Genomic DNA, 13,030 nt, shown 5'->3' with positions numbered 1-13,030 from the left:
TTTCCTTTTTTTTTATTTTTTATTTTTTATCTTTTATTTTCTTTTAAAATTCCCTATTACTCCATTACTCCTCATCTTTCATTTTCATATATTTTTACGTTTTTTTTAATTAGGAAAAAAAATTTTCTTTCCTTTTTTTAAAATTTTTTATTTTTTCTCTTTTATTTTCTTTTAAAATTCCCTATTACTCCCCCATTACTCCTCATCTTTCATTTTCATATATTTTTACTTTTTTTTAATTAGGAAAAAAAAATTTTTTTTCTTTTTCTTGTTTTTCTCTTCTATTTCCTTTTAAAGTCCTCTGATACTCCTCTATTATTCCTTAATTTTCATTTTCATTTCACTATAACCTTGCCAAAAAAAAAAAAAAAGAGAGAGAAACCCTATTTTTAAACCAGACTTCATATACATTTCTAATTTTTTTGTGTGTTTTTGTTTTTGTTTTTAAATATTGTATTTCAATGAGTCTAACCTCTACACTAGATTTTTAATCTTTGTTTTTCAGTATGTGATATAAATTTTGGACATTTAAGAATCCAATATTCAGTTCCCATTTCTATTCAGGAGTGTGGTGATTACTCTCCCACTTTTGACTCTCTGTTTTCTACCTCTATTTTCTCCTTTCCCCTTCTCTTCCCAATCCAACTCTGTGAATCTTTGTGGGTGTCTGGACAACAGAGAACACTTTGGGAACAGATAACTGTGTAGATCTGTCTCTCTCCTCTTGAGTCCCCTTTTTCTCCTCCTGCTCACCTCTGTCTCCTTCCTCCCTCTCCTATTCTTCATGTAACTCTGTGAATCTCTCTGGTTGTCTCTCACAGTGGAGAATCTTTTCACCATTAACCTAGAAGTTTTATTATCAGTGCTGTATAGTTGGAGAAGTCTTGAGACTATTGTAAGAATAAAACTGAAATCCAGAGGCAGTAGACTTAAGCCCAAAACCTGAGAAAACCAGATAACTCCTGACTACACGGAACATTAAGGAATAAGAGACCATCCAAAAGCCTCCATACCTACAATAAAACCAACCACCACCCAAGAGCCAATAAACTCTAGTACAAGACATACCATGCAAATTCTTTAGCAACACAGGAACATAGACCTGAGTGTCAACACACAGGCTGTCCAAAGTCACACCTAACACAAAGACCCATCGCAAAACTCATTACTGGACAATCCACTGCACTCCAGAGAGAAGAAATCCAATTCCACGCACCAGAACGCTGACACAAGCTTCCCTAACCAGGAAACCTTGACAAACCAATCGTCCAACCCCACCCACTGGGTGAAACCTCCACGATAAAAAGGAACCACAGACCACAAGAATATAGAAAGCCCACTCCAGACACAGCAATCTAAACAAGATGAAAAGGCAGAGAAATACCCAACAGGTAAAGGAACATGGAAAAAGCCCACCAAGTCAAACAAAAGAGGAGGAAATAGGGAATCTACCTGAAAAAGAATTTAGAATAATGATAATAAAAATGATCCAAAATCTTGAAAACAAAATGGAGTTACAAATAAATAGCCTGGAGACAAAGATTGAGAAGATGCAAGAAAGGTTTAACAAGGACCTAGAAGAAATAAAAAAAAGTCAATTAAAAGTTAATAATGAAATAAATGAGATCAAAAACACTCTGGAGGGAACCATGAGTAGAATAACAGAGACAGAATATAGGATAAGTGAGTTAGAAGATAAAATGGTGGAAATAAATGAAGCAGAGAGGAAAAAAGAAAAAAGAATCAAAAGAAATGAGGACAACCTCAGGGACCTCTGGGACAATGTGAAACGCCCCAACATTCGAATCATAGGAGTCCCAGAAGAAGAAGACAAAAAGAAAGGCCATGAGAAGATACTCGAGGAGATAATAGCTGAAAACTTCCCTAAAATGGGGAAGGAAATAGCCACCCAAGTCCAAGAAACCCAGAGAGTCCCAAACAGGATAAACCCAAGGCAAAACACCCCAGGACACATATTAATCAAATTAACAAAGATCAAACACAAAGAACAAATATTAAAAGCAGCAAGGGAGAAACAACAAATAACACACAAAGGGATTCCCATAAGGATAACAGCTGATCTATCAATAGAAACCCTTCAGGCCAGAAGGGAATGGCAGGACATACTTAGAGTAATGAAAGAGAATAACCTACAACCTAGATTACTGTACCCAGCAAGGATCTCATTCAGATATGAAGGAGAACTCAAAAGCTTTACAGACAAGCAAAAGCTGAGAGAATTCAGCACCACCAAACCAGCTCTTCAACAAATACTAAAGGATCTTCTCTAGACAGGAAACACAGAAAGGTGGTGTAAACGTGAACCCCAAACAACAAAATAAATGGCAACGGGACCATACCTAACAATAATTACCTTAAATGTAAATGGGTTGAATGCCCTAACCAAAAGACAAAGGCTGGCTGAATGGATACAAAAGCAAGACCCCTATATATACTGTCTACAAGAGACCCACCTCAAAACAAGGGACACATACAGACTAAAAGTGAAGGGCTGGAAAAAAATATTCCATGCAAACGGAGACCAAAAGAAAGCAGGAGTCGCAATACTCATATCAGATAAAATAGACTTTCAAATAAAGGCTGTGAAAAGAGACAAAGATGGACACTACATAATGATCAAAGGATCAATCCAAGAAGAAGATATAACAATTATAAATATATATGCACCCAACATAGGAGCACCACAATATGTAAGGCAAACACTAACGAGTATGAAAGAGGAAATTAATAGCAACACAATAATAGTAGGAGACTTTAATACCCCACTCACAACTATGGATAGATCAACTAAACAGAAAATGAACAAGGAAACACAAACTTTAAAGGACACAATGGACCAGCTAGACCTTATTGACATCTATAGGACGTTTCACCCCAAAACAATCAACTTCACCTTTTTCTCAAATGCACATGGAACCTTCTCCAGAATAGATCACATCCTGGGCCATAAATCTAGTCTTGGTAAATTCAAAAAAACTGAAATCATTCCAGTCATCTTTTCTGACCACAGTGCAGTAAGATTGGATCTCAATTACAGGAAAAAAATTATTAAAAATTCAAACATATGGAGGCTAAACAACACGCTTCTGAATAACCAACAAATCATAGAAGAAATCAAAAAAGAAATCAAAATATGCATAGAAATGAATGAAAATGAAAACACAACAACCCAAAACCTATGGGACACTGTAAAAGCAGTGCTAAGGGGAAGATTCATAGCATTACAGGCCTACCTCAAGAAACAAGAAAAAAGTCAAATAAATAACCTAACTCTACACCTAAAGCAACTAGAGAAGGAAGAAATGAAGAACCCCAGGGTTAGTAGAAGGAAAGAAATCTTAAAAATTAGGGCAGAAATAAATGCAAAAGAAACTAAAGAGACCATAGCAAAAATCAACAAAGCTAAAAGCTGGTTTTTTGAAAAAATAAACAAAATTGACAAACCATTAGCAAGACTCATTAAGAAACAAAGGGAGAAGAACCAAATTAACAAAATTAGAAACGAAAATGGAGAGATCACAACAGACAACACTGAAATACAAAGGATCATAAGAGACTACTACCAGCAGCTCTATGCCAATAAAATGGACAACTTGGAAGAAATGGACAAGTTCTTAGAGAAGTATAACTTTCCAAAACTGAATCAGGAAGAAATAGAAGATCTTAACAAACCCATCACAAGCAAGGAAATCGAAACTGTAATCAGAAATCTCCCAGCAAACAAAAGCCCAGGACCAGATGGCTTCACAGCTGAATTCTACCAAAAATTTAGGGAAGAGCTAACACCTATCTTACTCAAACTCTTCCAGAAAATTGCAGAAGAAGGTAAACTTCCAAACTCATTCTATGAGGCCACCATCACCCTAATTGCAAAACCAGACAAAGATGCCACAAAAAAAGAGAACTACAGGCCAATATCACTGATGAACATAGATGCAAAAATCCTTAACAAAATTCTAGCAAACAGAATCCAACAACATATTAAAAAAATCATACATCATGACCAAGTGGGCTTTATCCCAGGAATGCAAGGATTCTTTAATATCCACAAGTCAATCAATGTAATACACCACATTAACAAATTGAAAGATAAAAACCATATGATTATCTCAATAGATGCAGAAAAAGCCTTTGACAAAATTCAACATCCATTTATGATTAAAACTCTCCAGAAAGCAGGAATAGAAGGAACATACCTCAACATAATAAAAGCTATATATGACAAACCCACAGCAAGCATCACCCTCAATGGTGAAAAATTGAAAGCATTTCCCCTGAAATCAGGAACAAGACAAGGGTGCCCACTCTCACCACTACTATTCAACATAGTTTTGGAAGTGTTGGCCACAGCAATCAGGGCAGAAAAAGAAGTAAAAGGAATCCAGATAGGAAAAGAAGAAGTGAAACTCTCTCTGTTTGCAGATGACATGATCCTCTACATAGAAAACCCTAAAGACTCTACCAGAAAATTACTAGAGCTAATCAACGAATACAGTAAAGTTGCAGGATATAAAATTAACACACAGAAATCTCTTGCATTCCTATACACTAACAATGAGAAAACAGAAGAGAAATTAAGGAAACGATACCATTCACCATTGCAACAAAAAGAATAAAATACTTAGGAGTATATCTACCTAAAGAAACAAAAGACCTATACATAGAAAACTATAAAACACTGATGAAAGAAATCAAAGAGGACACAAACAGATGGAGAAATATACCGTGTTCATGGATTGGAAGAATCAATATTGTCAAAATGGCTATACTACCCAAAGCAATCTATAGATTCAATGCAATCCCTATCAAACTACCAACGGTATCTTTCACAGAACTAGAACAAATAATTTCACAATTTGTATGGAAATACAAAAAACCTCGAATAGCCAAAGTAACCTTGAGAAAGAAGAATGGAACTGGAGGAATCAACCTGCCTGACTTCAGACTATACTACAAAGCCACAGTCATCAAGACAGTATGGTACTGGCACAAAGACAGAAATATAGATCAATGGAACAGAATAGAAAGCCCAGAGATAAATCCACAAACCTATGGTCACCTTATCTTCGACAAAGGAGGCAAGGATATACAATGGAAAAAAGACAACCTCTTTAACAAGTGGTGCTGGGAAAACTGGTCAACCACCTGTAAAAGAATGAAACTAGAACACTTTCTAACACCATACACAGAAATAAACTCAAAATGGATTAAAGATCTAAATGTAAGACCAGAAACTATAAAACTCCTAGAGGAGAACATAGGCAAAACACTCTCCGACATAAATCACAGCAGGATCCTCTATGACCCACATCCCAGAATTTTAGAAACAAAAGCAAAAATAAACAAATGGGACCTAATGAAACTTAAAAGCTTTTGCACAACAAAGGAAACTATAAGCAAGGTGAAAAGACAGCCCTCAGATTGGGAGAAAATAATAGCAAATGAAGCAACAGACAAAGGATTAATCTCAAAAATATACAAGCAGCTCCTGAAGCTCAATTCCAGAAAAATAAATGACCCAATCAAAAAATGGGCCAAAGAACTAAACAGACATTTCTCCAAGGAAGACATACGGATGGCAAAAAAACACATGAAAAGATGCTCAACATCACTCATTATCAGAGAAATGCAAATCAAAACCACAATGAGGTACCATTACACGCCAGTCAGGATGGCTGCTATCCAAAAGTCTACAAGCAATAAATGCTGGAGAGGGTGTGGAGAAACGGGAACCCTCTTACACTGTTGGTGGGAATGCAAACTAGTACAGCCGCTATGGAAAACAGTGTGGAGATTTCTTAAAAAGCTGGAAATAGAACTGCCATATGACCCAGCAATACCACTTCTAGGCATACACACTGAGGAAACCAGATCCGAAAGAGACACGTGCACCCCAATGTTCATCGCAGCACTGTTTATAATTGCCAGGACATGGAAGCAACCTAGATGCCCATCAGCAGACGAATGGATGAGGAAGCTGTGGTACATATACACCATGGAATATTACTCAGCCATTAAAAAGAATTCATTTGAATCAGTTCTAATGAAATGGGTGAAACTGGAGCCCATTATACAGAGCGAAGTAAGCCTGAAAGATAAAGACCATTACAGTATACTAACACATATATATGGAATTTAGAAAGATGGTAACGATAACCCTATATGCAAAAAAAGAAAAAGAGACTCAGATGTATAGAACAGACTTGTGGACTCTGTGGGAGAAGGCGAGGGTGGGATGTTTCAAGAGAACAGCATCGAAACATGTATATCTAGGGTGAAACAGATCACCAGCCCAGGTTGGATGCATGAGACAAGTGCTCAGGCCTGGTGCACTGGGAAGACCCAGAGGGATGGGGTGGAGAGGGAGGTGGGAGGGGGGACCGGGATGGGGAATACATGTAAATCCATGGCTAATTCATTTCAATGTATGACAAAAACCACTGCAATGCTGTAAAGTAATTAGCCTCCAACTAATAAAAATAAATAGAAAAAAAAAAAAATAAAAAGTACATTGTTACCAAGTTTTAAAGTTCAATTTTAGATAGTACTTCAGATATTTAAACCTAATTATAAATGGTTATCTAAAAAATAGCTAGTTTCACCCGCCCCCCAAATCAAACTTTATAGGAATTAGTTTTTTCTAGCTTTATTGTTTTTTTAAATGTGTGTTTTTTTTTTTAATGAATGCATTTTCCTGTAAATCGACATTATTCCAGCCTGAAAGAAATTTAATTAATGTGCCATGGTAAAGAACAGAGCAGGGAACTCTGGAGGTACAGTGGTTAGGACTCAGTACTTTCAGTGCCAGGGCCCAGGTTCAATCCGCGGTCAGGGAACTAAGATTCCACAAGCTGCGAAGCACAGCCAAAAACAGAATAGGGCATATGGCTAGAAATACTTGATTTTTTTCTTTAGAAGAATTTATAAAGTACAAAAAAAAAAAAAAAAAAAAAAAACCTTTCATTTCTCACAGATTTAGGGACCTTTAAAATCGTCCTAAAAACCACACATTTTCTTTCAAGTCAAATCTGGTAAACTAGATGACAGAGTTAGCTTTTATTCACAAATGCAGTAAAACATGAGGGGCTAAAGGTTTTGTAGAAACTTCACGTTTTTACAAAGTACAATACTAGCGATGAATTCTGGTAACATTGGGAGAATAAATAAGTTATTTAATCCATACAAGTTTAAGATAAAAGATGCCCCAGTTGGAAGTGTCATCTGTTTACCTAGGCAGAAGTGTGCAGGTTTTCAGTATCAGTGCCCCTCCCCTGCTCCTTCCGCAAGTGGTCTTCCATTTGCTTTCTTCCACTAGGTTGTCTGCCAAGATTTGGGTTTGGAGGCTGGAATGAAGACCCTTTCAGAAATGTATTTTGGTTGTCATCCTTAGTTCCATGCAAGAAATGAGCTAAAATCCCATATAAAAGAGGTATTATATTATCCTTTGAATCTTCAAATGCATTTAGTTCATGGACGAGAAACTGTCTGTCCAGTGGAACTACAGGTTGACCAGATTCTGCTATGAGGACGGACGCTGTATACTTGTATTTGTTGAATTCCAAATACTCCCGAATTAGTTCATTAATTAGAAAGTTTTCATGACACAATGATGGCCGAGGTTCACTTTCATCATCCAAGGGCATTAAAAACTTCTGCACGAATTCTTGCTTTTAAATGCCCTAACACTCCTCTTTTTTCCAAAGTGTCCTTTAAAACGGCCTTCAACTCGGCGACAGTCGCCATTTTTCAACGGCTGCCGGGGGCAATAGCATAGATTTTCAAAATTCCCTTTTTAACAATGGGTTGTCCAGATAGAAAATCAAAAAGGGAGCATTGGACTTAAGTACATATTAACTAATGTTAAAATGGACATAACATTTATAGTACTTTCCATCCAACCACAGAAGAATATACATTCTTCTCAACTATACATGGAGCATTCTCCAGGATAGATCATGTTAGTCACAAAGCAAGTATTAATAAATGCAAGATGTCTGAAATCATATCAAGCCTCTTTTCTAAAGACAGTAGTATGAAACTAGAGGTCAATTACAAGAAGAAAACTGGAAAATTCACTAATGTGTGGAGATTAGAATAATCAAGAGGTGAAAGAATAAATCAAAAGTGAAATCAAAGAGCAACTTGAAACAAAGGAAAATAGAAACATAACACATCAAAACATACAGAATGCAGCAAAGCAGTTCTAAGAGGTAAGTTCACAGCAATGAACACCTATGTTATTAAAAAAGGTCTCAGAAAAACTAACTTCACACCTCACGGAATTAGAAAAAAAGAAGAAACTAAGTACAAAGTTAGTATAAGAAAGGATATAATAAAGCTCAAACTGGAAATAAATGAAAGAGGTTGAAAAAGCAATCAAAAAGATATATGAAAATACCAGCTTGTTTCTGCAAACACAGAATTGACAAACCCTTCACTAGACTAATTGAGAAAAAAGGAGAGAAGGCTTAAATATTAATAAATTCAGAAATGAAACAGGAAACATTACGACTGATAACATACATAAAGGATCATAACTGACTACATATGACTACTACTACATATGACTACTATTTTACACCAACAAATATGACTACCTAGAAGAAGTGAATAAATTCCTAGAAACATATAACTTGCTGAACTGAATCGTGAAGGAGTAGAAAATCTGAACAGATCAATTTCTAGTAAAGATTTTGAATCAGTAATCAAAAACCTCCCAACAAAGCAAAGTCCAGGATCAAGTGGCTTCAGTGGTGAAATTTTACCAAACATTCAAAGAAGAATTAATATAAATATAACTCTTCTCAAACTCTCAAACAACAGAAGTGGAGAGGACATTTACAAACTCATTTTATGAGGCTAGCATGACCCTGATACCAAACCCACACAAGGACACTGCAAGAAAAGAAAATTATAGGCCAGTAACCCTGATAAATATAAAGGCAAAGATCCTTAACAAAATATTAGCAAATTGAAGTCAATATGAAATTAGAAGAATCACATGCCACAATCAAGTAGGATTTATACCAGGATGCAAGGATGGTTCAACATATGCAAATTAATAATATGCTCCACATTAACAAAAACATCTATTTATTCTTTATTGACTATGTCAAAGCCTTTGACTGTGTGGATCACAATAAATTGTGTAAAATTCTGAAAGAGATGGGGATACCAGACCATCTGACCTGCCTCTTGAGAAACCTGTATGCAGGTCAGGAAGCAAGTTAGAACTGGACATGGAACAATAGACTGGTTCCAAATAGGAAAAGGAGTACATCAAGGCTGTTTATTGTCACCCTGCTTATTTAACTTATATGCAGAGTACATCACAAGAAACACTGGGCTGGATGAAGCAAAAGCTGGAATCAAGATTGCCGGGAGAAATACCAATAGTCTCAGATATGCAGATGACACCACCCTTATGGCAGAAAGTGAAGAAGAACTAAAGAGCCTCTTGAGGAAAGTGAAAGAGGAGAGTGAAAAAGTTGGCTTAAAGCTTAACATTCAGAAAACTAAGATCATAGCATTCGGTCCCATCACTTCATGGCAAATAGATGGGGAGACAGTGGAAATAGTGGCTGACTTTATTTTTCCGGGGTCCAAATTCACTGTAGATGATGATTGCACCCATGAAATTAAAAGACACTTACTCCTTAGAAGGGAAGTTATGACCAACCTAGACAACATATTAAAAAACAGAGACATTACTTTGCCAACAAAGGTCCATCTAGTCAAGGCTATGGTTTTTCCAGTAGTCATGTAGGGATGTGAGAGTTGGACTATAAAGAAGGCTGAGCTCTGAAGAATTGATGCTTTTGAACTGTGGTGTTGGAGAAGACTCTTGGGAGTCCCTTGGACTGCAAGGAGATCCAACCAGTCCATCCTAAAGGAGATCAGTCCTGGGTGTTCATTGGAAGGATTGATGTTGAAGCTGAAACTCCAATACTTTGGCCACCTGATGTGAAGAACTGATTCATTTGAAAATACCCTGATGCGGGGAAAGATTGAAGGTGGGAGGAGAAGCGGATGACAGAGGATGAGATGGTTGGATGGCATCAAACTCAATGGACATGGCTCTGGGTGGACTCCGGGAGTTGGTGATGGCCAGGGAGGCCTGGCATGCTGCAGTTCATGGGGTTGCAAAGAGTTGGACATGACTGAGCAACTGAACTGAACTGAACTGAACATTAACAAAATGAAGGTGAAAAATCATATGATCATCTCAATAGATGCAGAAAAATTACTTGACAAAACTCAACCTCCTTTTGTAATAAAATCTCTCAGTATACTGGTTATAGAAGGCTTGAACATAACCAAGACCATTTCTTACAAGCCCACAGCTAACATCATACTCAATGGTAAAAAGCTGAAAGCTTTTCCTTTAATAATAGGTACAAGACAAGGATGCCCACTAATGCCACATTTTTTCAGTTTAGAACTTAGAAGTCTCAGAGTAATTAGGCAAGTAAAATAAATAAATGGTATTCAAATCAGAAAGGAAGAAGATTGTCTCTGTTTGCAGATCAATGGTATTACATAAGAAAACTCTACAGTCTCCACCAAGAAAACAATTAAAGCTAATACATGAAATCAGTTGAGTTTCAGGTAATGAAATCAATATACAAAAATCGGCTGTTTTTCTCTATACCAACAACTAATTATTGGAATTAGAAATTGAGTACAGTTTCATTTATAATTACATCAAAACAATAAAATAACTAGAAATAAATGTAAATGAAGAGAAATACTTGTGTATTAAAAATTGTGAGCTATTGACAAAAAAGAATGAAGAAACAAATAAGTTGAAAATATTCCATGTTCATGCATTGAAAGAATTAATATTGTTAAAATATAATTTAAAATGTAATTTAATGTACATTTGAAATGTTATTATTGGCTTCCCTGGTGGCTTAGACAGTAAAGAATCTGCCTGCAATGTGGGAGACCTGGGTTTGATCCCAGGGTTGGGAAGATCCCCTGGAGGAGGGCATGGCAACCCACTCCAGTATTCTTGCCTGGAGAATCCCCGTGGACAGAGGAGCCTGGTGGGCTACAGTCCATGGGGTCGCAAAGAGTCGGACCTGACTGAGTGACTAAGCACCACACAGCACAGAATGTGTATACTACCCAAAGGAATCTAAAACTTTCGTGCAATCCCTAACAAAATTTCAATGCTTTTTTTCACAGAAACAGGAAAAGCAATCCTAAAATATGTATAACATCACAAGAGATCCAAATAACCAAGGCAATTAAGAAAGAGTAACAAGGCTAAAGGCCTTATACTTTCTAGTTTCAAACTCTTTTACAAAGTTAAAGTAATCAAAACAGTATGGTACTGGCATTAAAAATAGAGCACCTAGAAATAACCCATGCATCTATGGTCAATTTTTGACAAAAAGTCAAGAATATACAATGGGAAAAAGACAGTTTCTTTAATAAATGGTGTTAGGAACAACAGATAACTACATGCAAAAGAATGAAATTAGACACTTATCTTACACCACACAGAATAATCAATGCAAAATGGATTAAAGACTTGAATGGAAAACCTGAAACCATAAAATCCTACAAGATTTTATAGTGGTAATTTCCTTGACTTTGGCCTTGGCAATGACTCTTTAGATTTTACATCCAAAAAAGGCAAATGCAACAAAGCAAAACTAAACAAGTGGGCTACATTAAACTAAATAGCTTCTGCACAGCAAGAAAACCATAAAAAAAATGAAAAGGCAACCTACTGAATGGGAGAAAATATTTGCAAACCACATGTGATAAAGGGTTAATATTCAAAATATGCAAAGACTTTATAAAATTCAACAGCAAAAAAAAAACACACAAAAACAAATAACCCAATTAAACGTGTAAAGAACCAGAATAGATGTTTCAAAGAATACATACAAATGGCCAATGGGTACATGAAAAGGTGTCCAACATTACTTATATCAGAGATATGCAAATCAAAACCTCAATGAGATATCACCTCATACCTGTTCACATATCTGTTATCAAAAATACAAGAGATAACAAGTATTGGTAAGAATGTAGAGAAAAAGGGAACCCTTGTACGCTGTTGGTAAGAATGTTAATTGATGCATCCACTATGGAAAACAGTATGGAGGTCCCTTAAGAAATTAAAAATAGGACTACCATGTGATCCAGCAATTCTAACTCTGTATATATAATTGAAGGAAACAAAATCACTATCTTGAAGAGATAATTGCACTCCAGTGTTCATTGCAGCATTATTTACAGTGTCCAATATATGGAAACAACCTAAGTGTTATTAGGTACATCAATCAATAAAGTATAGTAAATATACACAATGGAATATTATTCAGCCATAAAAAAGAAAGAAATCTTACCTTTGCAATAACATGGATGAACCTGAGGGCATTATGCTAAGAGAGGTAAGCCAGACAAAAACAAATATGCATGGTATTGCTTATACATGGAGGAAAAGTTGTAATGCATATAAACTGAATGGAATGGTGGTTATTACATGCTGGGCATGGAAGAAATTGGGAGAGGCTGGTAAGCTTTTAGCTATAAGATGAATAAAGTTTTAGGATATAATGTAAAACATGACTACAGTTGATAATACTGTATTGTATATTGAAATTCGCTAGGAGAGCAGAACCTATGCATTCTCACCAAAAAAGGGAAAAAATGTCCCACCTTAAATGTGGGGATCCTTTCACAATGTATATATGCATTAACTCATTTGTACACTTAAAAAAATACAATTTTAACAAAAACTACTGTAATGATGTAAAGTAATTAGCCTCCAACTAATAAAAATAAATGGAAAAAAAATAAAATAAAATTTATTTAAAAAAAATACAATTTTATTTGTCAATTATACCTCAAACTGAAAAAAAAATCTACTTAACAAATCCTTTGCCCATATTGAATTAGGTTATTTATTTTTGAGTTGTAGGAGTTATTTATACATTCTAAATATTAGTTGCTTATCTGGTATATGACATGCAAGTATTTTCTCCCATTC

At 35.8% G+C, this 13,030-nt stretch overlaps 1 protein-coding gene and 1 pseudogene across 12 annotated transcripts in view; both read right to left on the bottom strand.

Moving 5' to 3' along the window:
- Positions 1-13,030, bottom strand: part of SLC44A5 (solute carrier family 44 member 5) — a 436,507-nt gene that overhangs the window by 20,309 nt on the left and 403,168 nt on the right. The gene's annotated exons all lie outside the window — the stretch shown is intronic.
- LOC110143321 (centrosomal protein 20 pseudogene) lies at positions 7,032-7,796 on the bottom strand (annotated as a pseudogene).

Source organism: Odocoileus virginianus, chromosome 5 (genome assembly GCF_023699985.2).
Source record: "Odocoileus virginianus isolate 20LAN1187 ecotype Illinois chromosome 5, Ovbor_1.2, whole genome shotgun sequence".
In the NCBI taxonomy this organism is placed as follows: domain Eukaryota; kingdom Metazoa; phylum Chordata; class Mammalia; order Artiodactyla; family Cervidae; genus Odocoileus; species Odocoileus virginianus.
This window is presented reverse-complemented; position numbering and strand designations above follow the sequence as displayed.